The 17,649-nt window shown below is 38.4% G+C and overlaps 1 non-coding gene across 1 annotated transcript; it reads right to left on the bottom strand.

The window, feature by feature from the left end:
• Window positions 1–807: 807 nt before the first annotated feature.
• On the bottom strand, window positions 808–914 carry LOC127078007 (small nucleolar RNA R71). The gene has a single exon (XR_007787760.1). It is a non-coding gene; the product is annotated as a small nucleolar RNA R71 (small nucleolar RNA).
• Window positions 915–17,649: the final 16,735 nt, after the last annotated feature.

Here is a 17,649-nt window from a genome sequence, read left to right as displayed (position 1 = left end):
TTAAACCCTAAAACTATTTTCCATTCAAATCTTCTCATGATAGCTGATTAGATCTCATTGGAAAATAAGTAAATCTGGTTGTAATTAATAATTGAATGCGCGTTTAAATCATCTCATCAATCATACATAGATTTGCATTAAAAACACAATCACATAATACATAACATTCAGACTAAATGTTTTGTATACAGATGTCATGACATCGGGTCTGACATCACAGTAAAATCCTGCATAATCACATTTTAAACATCCTGCAGGTATAAGTTATCTTATGTCAAGACAACACATGTGACAACTTGTGAACACTCTAGGTTTTACCGAAATTGCTACAAACACAAGAACCAACAACTAGAGTACCAACGAAGGTACAATATTCCCGATATCTTCTTTCCTACTACTGAACTAGTTGAAAAACCAACCATGGCTGTAGTAGGACAATAGAATCGTCCTCTTAAGTTCTACGCTACCCCGTCCCAACAAGAACCTCATAACAACATTGCTGCCCCTGCTATCGATCGAAACGATTTCGAGTTGAAACCCTCATTGTTATCAGCTGTCTAACAACATCAATTTGCTGGAAATCCTAAGGACGACCCTAATGAACATTTGACCAAGTTTGTGCAGTATGTAGACACTGTGAAGGCGAATGGTGTATCTCAAGATGCGATAAGACTACGCCTTTTTCCTTTCTCTCTAAGAGACAGAGTTTGGGCTTTGTTGCAATCCTTGCCATCCAACTCAGTCACTACATGGGAAGAACTGAAGAATGTTTTCTTAGCCCAATATTTTCCGCTGAGCAAAATTGCTATGCTGAGAGCTTAAATCAACAGATTTCGATAAAAAGATGCAGAATCTCTCTACGATGCGTGGGAGAGATACAAGGACATGATGAGGATGTGTCCACATCATGGTCTCGAAGACTAGGTGATCATTCACACATTTTACAACAGGCTTATGTATAACACAAGACTGACAGTAGACACTTCCGCGGGCGGTGCACTTATGGACAAAACTAAGCCTATCAACTCATTGAAAACATGGCCCAAAACCATTACCAATGGGGAGGTGAAAGAACTCGAGTAGTAAATTTCCAAACAAAAGGTGGAATGTACGAAATCAGTAGCCTTGACCATGTCCATGCAAAGGTAGATGCCCTTGTTCAAAAGTTAGATAACTTGACCATACCACCCGCAGCCACCGTGGCTGCCATAACTCCAAATTGCGAGTTATGTGGAATTCCTGGACACACTGCACTAGAATGTCAAATATTAGCAGGAGTTGCTACTAATCAAGTAAATTATGCACGAGGAAACCCTTATGAATACCTACAACCTAGGTTGGAAAAACCATCCTAACTTTTCGTACAATAACAACAATGCCTTGTATGCACCTGGCCAAGCACCTACTGTTCCACCTGGATATCAAAAGTCAGCTACTAATTCTACTAACATTCCTAGGAAGTCCAACCTTGAATTAATGATGGAAAGTTTCATAGCTACCCAAGCTCAAACAAACAAAGACTTCTTGAACCAAAACATACACACTATTGAGCAACTTAAACAGTTAGCAAGCAAAGTAGACGCTTTAGCCACCCACAACAAAATGCTTGAAACACAGATTTCACAAGTGGCTCAACAACAAGCATTTACTGATGCTCCTGCTGGCATATTTCCTGGACAACCACAACCTAATCCAAAAGGACATTCAAATGTCGTTATATTGAGAAGTGGAAAAGAACTAGACAGATCCGTAGATCAAAGACTTCAAAATCCTGCCATGTGCCAAAAACCTAACAAAACAACAACTGAGAAGGTAAGTGAACCGAAGGAGAAGGAAGATGATACCCAAGAGGCCGAAGAGAAAGAAAAACCTTATGTGCCTCCACCACCTTATAAACCACCCATTTTGTATCCTCAAAGATTCACAACTTCTAGAACTGCATGGAAATTTAAGAAATTTGTTGAACTTCTGAAGCAACAGAACATCATAATACCCTTTACAGAAGCTATCGCACAAATTCTCTCATATGCCAAGTTTCTTAAAGAGATCCTATCCAATAAGAAAAAGATCGAGGATAACGAAACAGTTACACTTACTACTGAGTGTAGCACAATAATCCAAAACAACATGCCTCCCAAACTGAAAGACCCAAGTAGTTTCTCCATACCCTGTGTCATTGGAAAGTTCTTCATAGACAAAGCTCTATACAACTTAGGAGCCAACATTATTGTAATGCCCTTATCCATTTGTAAAAGGCTCAACATGGGAGAACTAAGACCAACTAAGATGTCTGTTCAACTAGCTGACCGCTCAATCAAATATCCTATTGGTATACTAGAGAATGTTCTAGTACGTGTAGGACAATTCTACATTCCTACCGACTTCATAATCATGGACATCAAATAAGATGCCACTACACCTATTATATTAGGAAGTCCATTCTTAGCTACCACCGGAGCCATAATAGACGTGAAAAGAGGTAAGCTAACATTCGAAGTTGGAGAAGAAAAAGTTGAATTCATCTTGACATAATTCTTACAAGCGCCAGCTATAGACGATACTTGTTATCTACTTGATGTCATAGACGAGTGCGTAAGAGAGATGGAGATGCAAGAAACCACATATTCTGATATAATGAAAATCCAAATCCCTCAAATCTTTGAAGATGATAATTGGCGTGAACCATACCAAAATGACAGTCTAAGCGAATGCTTAACACTTACACCCAATCACATGCCATGCCCGAAGAAACCAAACTTAGAATTAAAAACACTACCCAAGAACCTAAGATACGAATTCCTAGACACTGAACTCAAAAGACCAGTAATAGTCAAGGTAGACTTAGGACAAACTGAAACTAAAAAAGTTACTAGATGTCTTAAGAAAATATCCAATTGCGTTAGGCTTCAACATCGCTGATCTAAAAGAAATAAGTCCTTCTATCTGTATGCATCACATTATGCTAGAGGAATATTGTAAAACCTCTAGAGAACACCAGAGAAGGATCAACCCAATATTAAGTACTGTAGTCAATGATGAAGTAAAGAAGTTATTAGATGCAAAAGTCATATACCTGATCTCCGATAGTCAATGGGTTAGCCCCGTTCATGTAGTACCCAAGAAAGAGGGTGTTATAGTTGTTAAGAACGAGAAGGTTGAATCTATAGCACAAAGAGTTGTGACCAGAATTAGAATGTGCATCGACTATAGGAAACTTAACAAAGCCACTCGAAAGGATCATTTTCCTCTGCCTTTCATTGATCAAATGCTTGAACGATTGGCTAAGCATTCCCACTTCTGCTATCTAGACGGTTATTCAGGATTCTTTCAAATTCCTATCCATCCTAACGACCAAGAGAAAACAACCTTCACATGCCCTTATGGTACATTTGCTTATCGATGAATGCCATTTGGACTACGCAATGCTCCTGCAACATTCCAAAGATGCATGATGTCGATCTTCGATGACTTTATAGACGACATTATGGAAGTCTTTATGGATGATTTTTCTGTTTGTGGTCAGATCTTTGAAGGATGTCTATCAAACCTTGAAATGGTACTTGAAAGATGCGTAAAGGTGAATCTCGTATTGAATTGGGAGAAATGCCATTTCATGGTCCAACAAGGAATCGTGCTAGGACACGTAGTATCTGATAAAGGAATTGAAGCAGACAAAGCTAAGGTCGAAATTATAGAAAATCTTCAACCTCCGAAAACCGTACGAGAAATACGATGCTTCTTAGGACACGCCAGTTTCTATCGACGCTTTATCAAAGATTTCTCAAAAATTACCAAACCACTGACTGGTTTATTAATTAAAGACGCTGACTTTATCTTTGATGAGAAATGTTTAACAACATTTGAACAATTAAAAAGATCTTTAATCACCGCACTTATCATTCAAGCACCTGACTGGAGATTACCATTTGAAATCATGTGTGATGCGAGTGACTATGCCGTAGGCGCAATGCTAGGACAAAGGAAGGATAAACAACTTCATGCGATCTACTATGCAAGTAGAACCTTAGATCCTGGCCAAATGAACTACGCCACCACTGAAAAAGAACTTCTAGCTGTTGTGTTCGCTTTAGACAAATTATGTTCTTACTTAGTTGGGGCGAAAATCATCATCTATACTGATCACGTTGCTATTAGATACTTACTAAGTAAGAAGGATGCCAAACCAAGACTCTTAATATGGATTCTACCCTTACAAGAATTTGACTTAGAAATAAAAGATAAGAAAGGTACTGAGAACGTAGTAGTAGACCACTTATCACGAAACGAAGGGAGTAAGCCTGAACAAGTTCCAATCAATGATGATTTCCCTTACGAATGACTTATAGCGCAAATGGAAAGCGACATGTCTGAGCTAACCTTAAATGATACCGAAATAGAAGACTTCGTGGAAGAAATTCATACGAATATAACTCTGCCATGGTATGCTGACTTTGTAAACTACCTAGCTGCTGGAGCACTTCCATCGGACCTCTCATACCAACAAAAGAAGAAATTCTTTCATGATCTAAAACAATACTACTGGGATGAGCCTCTGCTTTTTAAGAGAGGTGCCCACGGTATTTTCCGTCGATGTGTTCCTGAGGATGAAATAGACGATATAATCTCTCATTGCCATTCCGCTCCCTATGGTGGGCACGCAAGCACTTCAAAAACTTATGCTAAGATCTTACAATCTGGCCTCTTTTGGTCTACTCTATGGAAAGATGTCCATAATGCGGTTATAAATTACGACCGGTGCCAACACACTGGTAACGTTTCAAGACGCGACGAAATGCCACAGATAGGCATCTTAGAAGTGGAAGTCTTTGATGTGTGGGGGATTGACTTCATGGGACCACTCCCGTATTCTTTTGGTAATAAGTACATACTCGTAGTTATCGATTACGTTTCAAAATGGATCGACGTTGTAGCTTCTCCGACAAATGACACACGAGTAGTGATTAAGCTGTTCAAGAACGTAATCTTTCCTAGATTCGATGTGCCAAAACTAGTAGTTAGTGACGGTGGCTCCCATTTCATATCAAATATCTTTGGAAAACTTCTTCTGAAGCATGAAGTCCAACACCGTGTAGCAACACCTTATCACCCACAAACTAGTGGGCAAGTCGAAGTTTCGAATAGACAGATCAAATAAATTCTAGAAAAGACTGTCGGAATATCCAGAAAAGACTGGTCATCTAAACTAAATGAAGCTTTATGGGCATATAGGACAGCCTAGAAGACCCCAATAGGGACCACACCCTTTAAATTAGTCTATGGTAAATCATGTCATCTCCCTGTAGAGTTAGAACACAAAGCTTATTGGGCAATTAAGACCCTAAATCTAAATTATACTTCCGCAGGCGAGAAGCGAATTTTAGACAATCACGAATTGGAAGAACTTAGACTAGACGCCTATGAGAATGCCAAGATATGCAAAGAACGAACTAAAAAATGGCACGATAAACGTATATCTAGGAAAGAGTTTAATGTCGGCGACGTAGTGTTACTATTTAATTCAAGACTTAAGCTTTTTCCGGGAAAACTTAAATCTAGGTGGTCAGGTCCTTTCGAAATTACTAAAGTTTTTAAAAGCGGTGCAATAGAAATCAAGGGTAGAAATAGTGAACCGTTCATTGTAAACGGGCAGCGATTAAAGCATTATCATAATATTGATAATAGAAACTATTCAAATAGTCTAAGACTTATAGAGCTGCCCGTTAAACCCCAAAACTGATATATCACGACGTTACTGTCGAACTGATATATCACATACCGTGAGCTTACCCTAGAATTCCTTAGCTCCATAGTTTACATACCCGAGCATGGTTACAGGCTCAACAAAGGGTTGATTTCCTTTAGGCTGTTTGGTATTGATTTCACTTATAACCATAGAGACCTTGCTGACCTTCTAGGATTTCCTATGGCCCATTTGAATTCACTACCCGCCAGGAGGAATTAATCAATGACATTGACTTGGATTACTTTTGGGGTAGTTTAACTGGAGATCACCACCCTGACCCACACCAGATGCACTCTTAAGCGATACACAACCATGCTATCTGTTACTTCCACAAAATACTAGCCCACACCCTATTTGAAAAAGAAGAGAACAACACCTTAGTGTCAAGGGATAAACTTTTCATCTTACTCTGTGTCGACCAAGGTCGACATGTCAATGCTGTAACATTCATGATGGAAAAATTTGTAACCTTGCACAGAACAATCGTGCCCCAATCCTAATAGGTGGCCTAGTGACCATGATAGGTAATGCTATTGGACTTAGACACCCACTTAACAAGCGTACACCTTTTGGACCCATCCGACCTATGGATATTGACTTTTGTTTCGACTGAAGAATTTTAGGAAACCTTGGACCGGACACTTTTGACTACCTAATTAGTAATGAAGTTGTCCAGCTATTTACCTTACCAAACCATGAGAGAACAAGTGTTCATAACCATAATAATTGGCTATATGATTTAGATGAACATCACATGGCTCCACCATCACCTCCTATGACACCACCTATTTATGAGTATTTTGTCTGACCCTATCTCTATTGATGAATCTGACCCTGAAACCTCTCCAAACTACTATAATCTGAATGAACCAGCAATTTTGTCTTATGCAGAAAATCTGACCATAATTTTACCCGTTTGGATGGTTTCCGTACTGAAATTACTAATGTGGAAGATGAACTAAAAGCATACGCCTTGATGTCTTAGGCTTAATGGATGTCACCGTCGAACAGTTTGATCACCTGAACCAGGCTGTAGCTTCTCTGGGACAGCACCATGGCTAATTACATCGGTCGCTGAATTTTCCTACTCACATTAAAGCAATGAGGTCACTACTTTGTTTTATTGTGGGGAGGGAACACTTTACTGCTATTATTCCTTTAATGCTTACTGTTACTTTTAACTTTAGTCTTTACGTTTAATTTAAATGACAATTATTATTTCTTGCTTCTATGATCAATATAATTTACCTCTGTCAGTTCAATTTTGTTACTTTTACTACTGTTACTGTCTTGTTATTTTGTTTCCATATTGCTGCTATTGTTTTATTACTCTGTTTCTATACTGTTACTGTCTTTACTTTCTTCTAGTTATTATAATGTCTATTTTTGCTATGGTACTAACAGTATGATTTACTCATAACATGTAAACAGTTAGAAATTAATCATAAAGCATGCATTCAATTTTTCCGTTTTACATAGGCAAAAATATGACCGTTGCATGTGACGCTCGTCACATGAACGTCACGACCATTGCATACACCACGACCCGTTAAGAGAGACCTGCTCCCGACCTTTCAACAATCATATTCAAAGAGGGAGAGGCCGGTAAATGGCAAAGAGACAACTACCTCGAGTTCTATCAACGCTCAGTTCAACCCACGAGGTTCATTGATAATGATTGTCTAAAGGAGTTAGGGCTTTTAGATGGCATGGGATGGATGTTGAACATCTCTGGTTTAACACAACTCTGCACCAACCCACAACCAACATATGAACCTTTGACCCGAGAATTCTTGAGTTCATTCTCCTACATAACACCTCCCGGTGCAACTCTGTTTCTCACCGGACTCGCCACATTCAGAATGTTCGGCACTGAGTATTCTTTGAACCAAACACAAATAGCCCAAATACTTGGTTTCCGACATGGAGATGGAGTTCACTGTCGTATCCCTGAAGGATGGTCTAAAATAGCGTTTGGAGTATGGAACAGTCTTACCAATGTTAACGTCACAAGCTGGGATGCACTCAACGCAACATACATTCACAACCCGGCTATCAGATATTTCTATCGAGTTTTAGGACACACGGTCTTCGGAAGAGTCAACAACCATAAAGTAAACTCTAACGATCTTTTCTTCCTTCAATGTGTGTTCACTCCGGTGGCGTTCAATGCCACCCGATTCTTATTGGCCAACATCCAGGCTAACTGCATGAGAGGAAACACAACATTCTATTTTGGAGGAATCATCACTTCCATGGCATTGGGCCTGAATTTGGGAGATAGGCTTGCTAACTTACCTTCCTTGTCGGCCGAGTTCCTTAATATCGACTATTACCGCTCCCCGCACCTTATCAAAATCAGAGACGATGGGAGATACCACCCTGTGGTTTTGAACAAGATAGTCCGATGTGTCATTATGCCTAACAGGAACCGTATAGATCCACAAAACATGGCAAATTGGATTTTTGATCTGAATGCTCCTGAGCCCATTGAAGAAGATCCTAATAATAATGGAGCTGATGAAATTGAAGAAGAGTTGGACCAACAGGTGCCCCAACCTATACCTGCTGAGATCCCACAACCACCTCCTGAGCATGCTGTAGAGACATCTTCTTGAAACCAACGAAGAAATGAGCGCCGACCCGTCACCATGGAAGACATCTATGCTAAGATGTTGCGACATAACCAAAGGATGGAAGAGCGCCAAACCAAAATGATGCAAGCGATCCAGCAAATACAAAGAGACCAACATGACTATGCATACTGGCATGACCAAGGGATGGAGGAACTATCCGAAGAAATGCATGCCTTGACACATCGTGTTGATTCCATCCAGGAATACACTCAACATGTGGGTTTGGATCCTAACCAGCATGGTAGAATTGAATGTGCACGAGCAAGAGTTAGATCACGTAGAGCCCAACGTCGTGGCGAAGAGTAGTGATCCTCCTATTTCTCCCTTTTTCTCACTTTATTTTGTCGCATTGAGGATAATGTTTTGTTTAAGTGTGGGAGGGAATCCTTGCCGTTTCATTTATTTGTTTCTTTCTAATTAGCGATAACAAAATTTTTGTCTTTAGTTTATTTATTTCTATCTAATTAGCCATAACAAAAAAATTTGTTTTTATGTTAAATGCATACCCTACGAGTATATAGGTTGTCTTACATAGGTTATGTTAGGAAGCTGAGAAAAATCTAACAAGATTGATACCGTCCAGACACCTTAGATCTCTCACTTCAACGAGATCAGTTTGAATACCCATTATATCGATACCTTGAGTTTCCGTTCTAGATTAACCCCTAGTAGTTTATACTAGCAGTCAGCACTGTCCTAAATACAAACCATGTGAAGAACCGATGAATATAAGTGATTGATACCTACGAATTGAAAAAATCCTTCATACTTTTGATCCTGACAAAATTGAAAATGCACCATACAAACGGTTGCAAGATATACAAAAGGAAAGAAAAACCCGTTGCCAGTTGGTTCAGAGGTACCTGGTACTGGACTCGGTAGGGCGAACTAAGGTTCGATCCCCCACAACCTTCAATTGGGATATATAAAGGGTTACCACACTCGTGTACCAGACCTTGTGCTAAAAAAGGATCAAAACCACTAACCGGCTACTTCACTATGTGCGTGTAAAGGCAAAGGGCTTAATGTGATTGCGCTAGAATGAAACCGGGTGAAATAGAAACAAGAAGCATTAGGTTGAGCTATAATAGCATGATTCGAACTGGTTTGTATAGAGGAGAAATTTATGTTAATGCTTGTTGCTTGTGTCGTTACTGTATCTTTAGTGTTTTACTTGAGTATCTGTCATTCTAACGAAATACCTAACAACCACGTACGAATTGGAATTGTGTCATGTATTCGCGTTTAACTAGTGTTTCTAATTCTATACTGATTATTTGCTTGAGGACAAGAAAAGATTCAAGTATAGGGGAGTTTGATAACACGAAAATGTATCGTATATTTGCCTTGATTTACATTCAAAAATCATACCATTTTCATTTATATTCCAATTATTCCGCAAGTGTCGAGTTATTTTTGCAGGTATTTCAATTCCCATGCTTAAATGAGAAAAGTATAGAAAAGGAAGGAAAAGAAGAAGAAACAGAAGAGAAACAACAGAAAAATCGGAAAATATGAATTTTGTGAATGTGACGACCGTCACACACCATCATGATCGTCACGCTCTCCTTGATTGTGATGAACACCACAAGTCTATCACGACCGTCACGTATGCAATGTCAGCGTAATGGGTTTCAAATAGAAGTGGTCCACGTCGCCCTAGTTTTCGCTCCTTAAAGCACCTTCTCATGAATCCTTCCCTCAACTAAGTACTCCTTATTTTTCTCAAGCACGAAGACCAAGGGGTACTATAAAAGAATGGAAGTTGGAAACTTCCCCGGACTCTCTCTCATCCTATCTCTCTGCCCTTTTTCGCTCCTGCAATTTTGTTTTCACGTTATTTTTCTTTGACTGCAATTTGTTTACTTTTTCGTTCAGAGCTTTGATTTTTCCCTTTCCTTTCTGTTTTTCACTTAGCCAAAAGTAGTAGTTTCCTACATTGGGGTACTGAAACTTAGTTAGTTTAGTTTAAGCATTTGTTTCGAAGAAGCAAAATCCTACCGACCTATGGAGGACTGCTCAAGTACTTCAAGATTCAGCCTATTCAATTAATCAAAGTTCCAGGTTTTTTATTCAATTATTATTAAATAATCATGTTTTCTTTATTGTTATTTTGTTTCTGTTCGTCTGTGTTTGCATTATTTAACATGTCCGGCTAAACTACCGGTATCGGTATGTAAACAATTTAATTAGACGGGATTTAATAATAATCGGTGTAAACTTCTTTTCTCAAATAATCTTTCTGGTTGTGGTTTTTAATTTGAATTTAATTAACTTTGTCACGAGAGTGAGAAGCTATTTAATACGTTTTTGCCACGAGAGTGGGAAATTAACTAAGGTTAGAACCGACAATCGCGACAGCGTGAGGGTTGAACTGGATAGTAAAAACTAGGCATTGATTTTAAAAACAATGAGAGCACTTTAAAAGCAATTAGAACTTATTTATTTTCAAAAGTATTTTTAACTTCAAATGGGACAACGAGGGCGTACATTCTGACTTAAAACTATAGTCCGAGTCAACAATCACGAGCGTGTGAGATAAAGCCTTTTAAATGAGTACTTTCTACTGAAAGGTATTTGGTAATTAAAATATACACCGGTGACTTATCGAATCCCTGACAATTAATGCGTTGCATACTGATATCCCTTTTGTTAATATTTTCTTAAAAACTTAATTTTCTTCAGATTTAATTTTTGTTGAACCGAACCTCTAAAAATCACCGCCTTAGCTAAACATAGCAACATCGATAACATTAGTTTGACCATCGGTCCCTGTGGGTTCGATATCTTTTAAAACTAAATGACTGGACTGTGCACTTGCAGTCAAGTATCCGATAGACTATATTTTATATACAATCACGACTCGTATCACATGGCCAGTTATATCAAAAAGAATGAAGAAAGCATTTAACAAGAAGGTCCGACCTTGCGTATTCAGAGAAGGCGACCTCGTGCTCAAGAAGATCTTATATTTCAACACTGATTCTAGGGGCAAGTGGACTCCTAATTGTGAAGGCCCATATGTTGTTAAGAGACCCTTCTCTAAAAATGCAATGACTCTTATGACTATGTATGGTGAGGAGATCCCTCGTCCTATGAATGCCGATGCAGTCAAGAAATACTTCTCCTAGAAAAATAAAAAAGAACAACTCACTAAGTTGAAAACCCGAAAGGGGGACTTAGGAAAGAATGAGCGTCTCAGTGGTTTGAAAACCCGAAAGGGTGGTCGAAGAAAAAATTAGAGACATAAAACATAAAATAATCATCCTGGCAGATTGAATACCCGAGAGGGAAATCTAGGTAAAAGTTAGGGATTATGGCAAGTAACTGCATAAGGCAAGACTTGATCATTTGAAGCAACAATGCTTATCAAAGATTCTCATTCAGTCATCCTCGACCAAAGTTTTAAGCATAGCAGAATTCAAAGTTGTTAGGGAGAATAGTGGTCATTGTATTTCAATATAGCCCTTTCTGTGTATTTACCGTTTTTCAACTTTGTAGTGATCCATGGAGTCACATCATTTGCAGACTACCATTCTATCAATAAAATTTGAACTTTTTGCCCATTTGTTTGTTGTTCTCATCTTGTTTCAGTTTACGAAATTTCATTTATTTTTTATAATAATTTTTGAAACAAAAAGATATATGAACAATCATGTTTTTGAAATTTATCAAAATATTTTCCTCGATTTGTGAATATAAAAGAAGAATGTCAACAGTGATCTCAAGGATGGTAAGATCTTGAAGGGCGGATCTCAATGTTCTCTTAAGATAGGATTTTCCTTATGAATGTATCCAAGATCACCAGTTTCCCCAGTATTGAGTTTGTGGGAATGGTAAAATCCCTAATGAAGTTACCAATAAGTCTTTGTAGAAGAGTTTGTTAAATGTTTCTTATCCCTAGCGAACCTTTCCTCGGAGCGGAGTTCATTTCTTTCGAAGATTAGCTTTGGGTCTCCAAGCAATATCTCTCTTTTCTCTCTCCAGAAGGATTTAAGCCTTGTATCATGATTTAGCTCCTTAGATGGCTTATGATCATTCATTGTAGGGCTTTCTTCAACTGAATCCCTAGCAAAATCTCCAGTAGCATTTCCATTTTGTTGAGATTAGCCGAGTATCCGATTGTACTATGTTATTAATCTAATCCTTTTGTTCCAGTTTTGTCAACATATTCATACACATATTCATACGCATATGCATAACATCATGGCGTTTATTTTGTTTCAGTTTTGTCAACATATTCATATGCATATGCATAACATCATGATGTTTATTTATGCATCTTGCACTAATTGGTGCTTCCCCGCTCTCTGGTGTTTTCTTTCTCCCCACAGAGTGTGTGTGTGTCCTCTCTCCAATAGAGTGTCAACCTTAAGCATATAGCTCTTATCCTTTCTAATTCCCCAAATAGTTTAATCCTCATGAAAGGTTTTGTTTTAGTTTTCCTTTCTAGTTCATTATCTGGATGGAATTAATCCCCGATTGAGTTTATTTCCTCATTGGATTGAGTCTTCTTTGACCATTTCTCTCCAGTTTATTCCTGGGTTGAAATTTGGTCCTTTCGAGCTTATTACCTTTGTTAAGCAATCACTTGACTGATAGTTAGGTAATATTTCTCTTACCTTTAGTTGGTAACCTTTGTTAAACTATCACTTGGCTGGTAGTTGGTAACCCTCCCTTTCAATGTTATTACCTTTGTTAAGCTATCACTTGGCTGATAGTTAGGTAATAGTTCTCTTACCTTCGGTAGGTTACCTTGTTAAGATATCATGTGGCTGGTAGTTGGTATCCTTTCCTCTTAAGCTTATTACCTTTTGTTAAGCCATCACTTGGCTAATAGTTAGGTAATATTTCTCTTACCTTTTGTTGGTTACCTTTGTTAAGCTATCACTTGGCTGGTAGTTGGTAATCTTTCCTTTTGAGGTTATTACCTTTGTTAAGCTATCACTTGGCTAGTAGTTAGGTAACTTTCTCCCTTAATGGAGTTAGGCATCCCTTTTGTTTGATCTTTTCCCCGGTGGAATCTTGCTTTGATAAGTCTTCCCCCCATTGGTCCTTTCGTTAATTTTTTTCTAACTATGCATTGGTTTCTTTCCAATACAATATTTATTCCCGAGCCAAGTCATTCCCCTGTGGAACTTTGTTTGTCCCCAACCGGTTTCCCCTTTGGAATTTGTTATCCCCCTATGGAATTTCAATCTCCTCGTTTCTCCAACAGTCCTTTGTCTCGTGGCGCTACATCCTCCACATAGATCCTTATCTGTGTTGGTTCTGAATGTTGGCAGCAATTTTGGTAAAACAAATAGTGTTCACAAGATGTTGTTTATGATGTCTTAACATAAGATATCTTTGTACCTGCTGGAGTTTAAAAACATAATTATGCAGGATTGTTTCAGAATGTCATACACCATGTCATGGCATCTGATATTATGTACCTGCTGAAGTTTAAAAACATAATTATACAGGATTGTTTCAGGATGTCATACACAATTTCATGGCATCTGATATGTTTGTACCTGTTGGAAATTATAAATGGAATTATGGAATTATGCAGGATTGTTCCAGGATGTCAGACCCGATGTCATCACACCCTGTACACAGAACATTCAGGGTGAATGTTATGTGTTATGTGATTGCACATTTAATGGCAATCTATGTATGATTGAAGATTTGATTTCCAGGCGCATTCAATCATTAATTACAACCTGATTTACTTATTTTCCAAGGAGATCTAACCAGCTGTCATGAGAAGATTTAATTGGAAAATAATTTTAGAGTTTTCAAGATGTCCAAGCCCAGCTGAATGCTTCTATAAATAGGACATGGAAAACCTGATTTGTTACACAACCAATACTGAGCGAAATATTGAGAGAATATAAGGGTTTGTGGCTTGTTTAGTCGTGAGACTTGTAATCCATTCAATTCATCCATCGATGATTGAATTGGATTTGATTTGTGGGTTGTAATTTGTCACTCAAACCTTTTAAGCAAGAGTATGTGTCTACTTGATCAAAGCTATTAAGCAAGATCAAGTGTGTGTCTACTTGATCAAAGTTGTTAAGCAAGATCAAGCGTGTGTCTACTTGATTGAAACTGTGAAGTAAAATCAAGTGTGTGTTATTGAAAAGTGTTTTCTTTTCACAAGGAATTGTTGTTTAAAATCACAGGTGTGATTGAAGGGAAGTGAGTGGGTTCTCATATCTAAGAGTGCTTAGGTAGAAATTGCACGGGTAGAGATTAGGTGAGAAAGACTGTAACTTGTTGAAGTGTACGGAGAGTCTTTGAACTGATTCTATTTTAGTGAATTTCCTTCCTGGCTTGGTAGCCCCCAGATATAGGTGAGTTGGACCAAACTGGGTTAATAATTGCTTATGTCTCTTGCATTACTATTCTTTATCTTTATCCTGTTTGTTTCACTCAGATATTTGTGTTGTGACATTACCTTCGACATCTCATATCTGATACCATAATTTCAATTGGTATCAGAGCAGGCATACTACTCTGGTTCTGGGTGAGATCTAGGGACAACACTTTCTGGTACTATGGAGAGAAATGGAGGATCTATTCACAGGCCACCAATTTTGGATGGATCTAACTATGACTATTGGAAACCTCGAATGGTAGCTTTCCTAAAATCTCTTGATAATAAAGCTTGGAAGGCTGTGTTAACAGGGTGGGAACATCCAGTAGTTACTAAGGAAGGAGAAGCCACTACTGATAAGAAGCCTGAAGGACAATGGTCCAAGGAGGAGGATGACCCAGCCCTTGGAAATTATAAAGCATTGAATGCCATCTTCAATGGAGTAGACAAGAACATCTTCAGATTGGTAAACAACTGTGAAGTGGCTAAAGAGGCTTGGGACATTCTCAAAACCACTCATGAAGGCACCTCTAGAGTGAAATCTAGACTACAGCTGCTCACCACCAAGTTTGAAAACTTAAGGATGAAAGAAGATGAAAATATTCATAAATTTCACATGAGTATCCTTGAAATTTCCAATGCCTCTGGAGCTCTGGGAGAGAAGATGTGAGATGAAAAGTTAGTAAGGAAAATACTCAGGTTACTCCCTAAGAGATTTTCTATGAAAGTGACAGCCATAGAAGAATCTGAAGAAATCTTAAATATGAGAGTTAATGAGCTAATTGGATCCCTCCAAACATTTGAGATGGGAATATGTGATGGATCTGAAAAGAAAGCCAATAGCATAGCTTTCATGTCAAACACTGAAGGGGAAGATGAGGAAGGTGATCAAGATATTGATGAAGATCTGGAAAATGAGGTAGCAATGCTGGGAAGACAGTTCAACAGACTTATGAAAAAGATAGATGTCAGATCTAAGGCCAATGTCAAGAACATCGCATCTGACATCAGTAAATCCAACAGTTTTGGAAGAAGATCAAGGTCTGAAGAAAAGCCCAAAGAAGGAAAAGAAGTTCAGTGTTATGAATGTGATGGGTATGGTCATATTAAAACTGAATGTGGGACCTACCTCAAGAAACAAAAGAGGAGTCTTGCTGCCTCTTGGTCTGATTGAAGTGAAACAGAAGAAGCTGCAAATCATGTGACTGCATTGATAGGAAGATGGGGTTCTGATGAAGAGTCAAGTGATGATGAAGTAACCTTTGAAGAGCTGGCCACTACCTACAAAGAGTTGTGTCACAAAAGTGCAGAAGTGTGCAGACAAGTTGAAAACCAGAAGAAAGTGATAGCTCATCTAGAAAATGAAAAGGGAAAATATGTGGAAACCATCTTCAAGTTGAAGACTGAAGCTGTTCTCTTGAACTCTAAACTAGATGAGATGACCAAGTATGTAAGAATGCTTAACAATGGATCTGACATCTTAGATAAGGTTCTCCAGACTGGTCAAATAACAGGAGACAAATCTGGAATTGGATTCAATGAATCTAAGGCTGAGTGCAATTACACTGGTTGCAAACAAAAATCCAAACCTAAGTGCAGCCATATTAAAAGCAAACCTGAGATGTCACATCATATGTCACAACCTCAGAAGGGAAGACATCATAAAGGGAAACATCAAAGATGGAAATGCCATTACTGTGGAAAATTTGGCCACCTAAAGCCCTTCTGCTATAAGCTATATGGTTATCCTAGCCCTATTCATCATCAGACTCAATATTAACCAAGACCCAAACATCATAGGCCTGTGAACAAGAAGCAATAGGTTCCTAAGACAAATGTTATAAGTCTAATAGCTCACACTTCCTTCAGAGTTTCAGCCAAAGAAGATTGGTATTTTGACAGTGGTTGTTTCAAACACATGACTGGAAACAAAAACCTACTAACTGACCTTCATCCCCATGCCACAAGTTATGTTACCTTTGGTGATGGAGCAAAGGGTGAAATCATGGGAATTGGTAAGCTGGATTGCCCTGGAGTTCCTGACCTTAAAAATGTCCTACTTGTTAAGGGATTAACTGCTAATCTAATAAGCATCACTCAATTGTGTGATCAAGGTCTGAATGTAAACTTCACTAGAACTGAATGTCTGATTACTAACAAAGAAAATGAAGTGATCATGAAAGGAGTTAGGTCTAAAGACAACTGCTACATGTGGAGTTTTCAAGAAACTGGTTACTCTTCAATGTGTACCTTGGAGAGAGAGGAAGAAGTGAAGATATGGCATCAAAGATTGGGCCATCTACATCTTAAAGGAATCAAGAGGATCATATCTATTGAAGCTGTTAGAGGAATTCCCAACTTAAAGATTGATGAAGGAAAAATCTATGGAGAATGTCAGATTGGAAAACAGACAAGGATGTCACACCAGAAGCTCAGACATGACACCACTACCAATGTTTTGGAACTCCTCCATATGGACTTGATGGGACCCATGCAAGTAGAAAGCCTTGGTGGGAAGAAGTATGAATATGTGGTGGTGGATGATTTCTCCAGATACACCTGGATAAATTTCATAAGAGAAAAATCTGATGTTTTTGAAGTCTTCAAGGAGCTTTGTCTAAAACTACAAAGAGAAAAGGAAAGTCCTGTTATCAAAATAAGAAGTGATCATGGGAAGGAATTTGAGAACAACAAATTTGCTGAGTTTTGTTCTTCAGAAGGAATTCATCATGAGTTCTCATCTCCCATTACTCCCTATCAAAATGGTGTGGTGGAAAGAAAAAATAGAACTCTTCAAGAATCAGCCAGAGCCATGATTCATGCTAAGAAATTGCCATACCATTTTTGGGCTGAAGCCATGAACACAACCTGCTATGTTCACAACAGAGTGACATTGAAGAAAGGGACTC

This window comes from Lathyrus oleraceus, chromosome 4 (assembly GCF_024323335.1).
Source record: "Lathyrus oleraceus cultivar Zhongwan6 chromosome 4, CAAS_Psat_ZW6_1.0, whole genome shotgun sequence".
NCBI classification, from domain to species: domain Eukaryota; kingdom Viridiplantae; phylum Streptophyta; class Magnoliopsida; order Fabales; family Fabaceae; genus Lathyrus; species Lathyrus oleraceus.
Note: the sequence above shows the minus strand (reverse complement) of the source record. Positions and strands in the feature narration are given on the sequence as shown.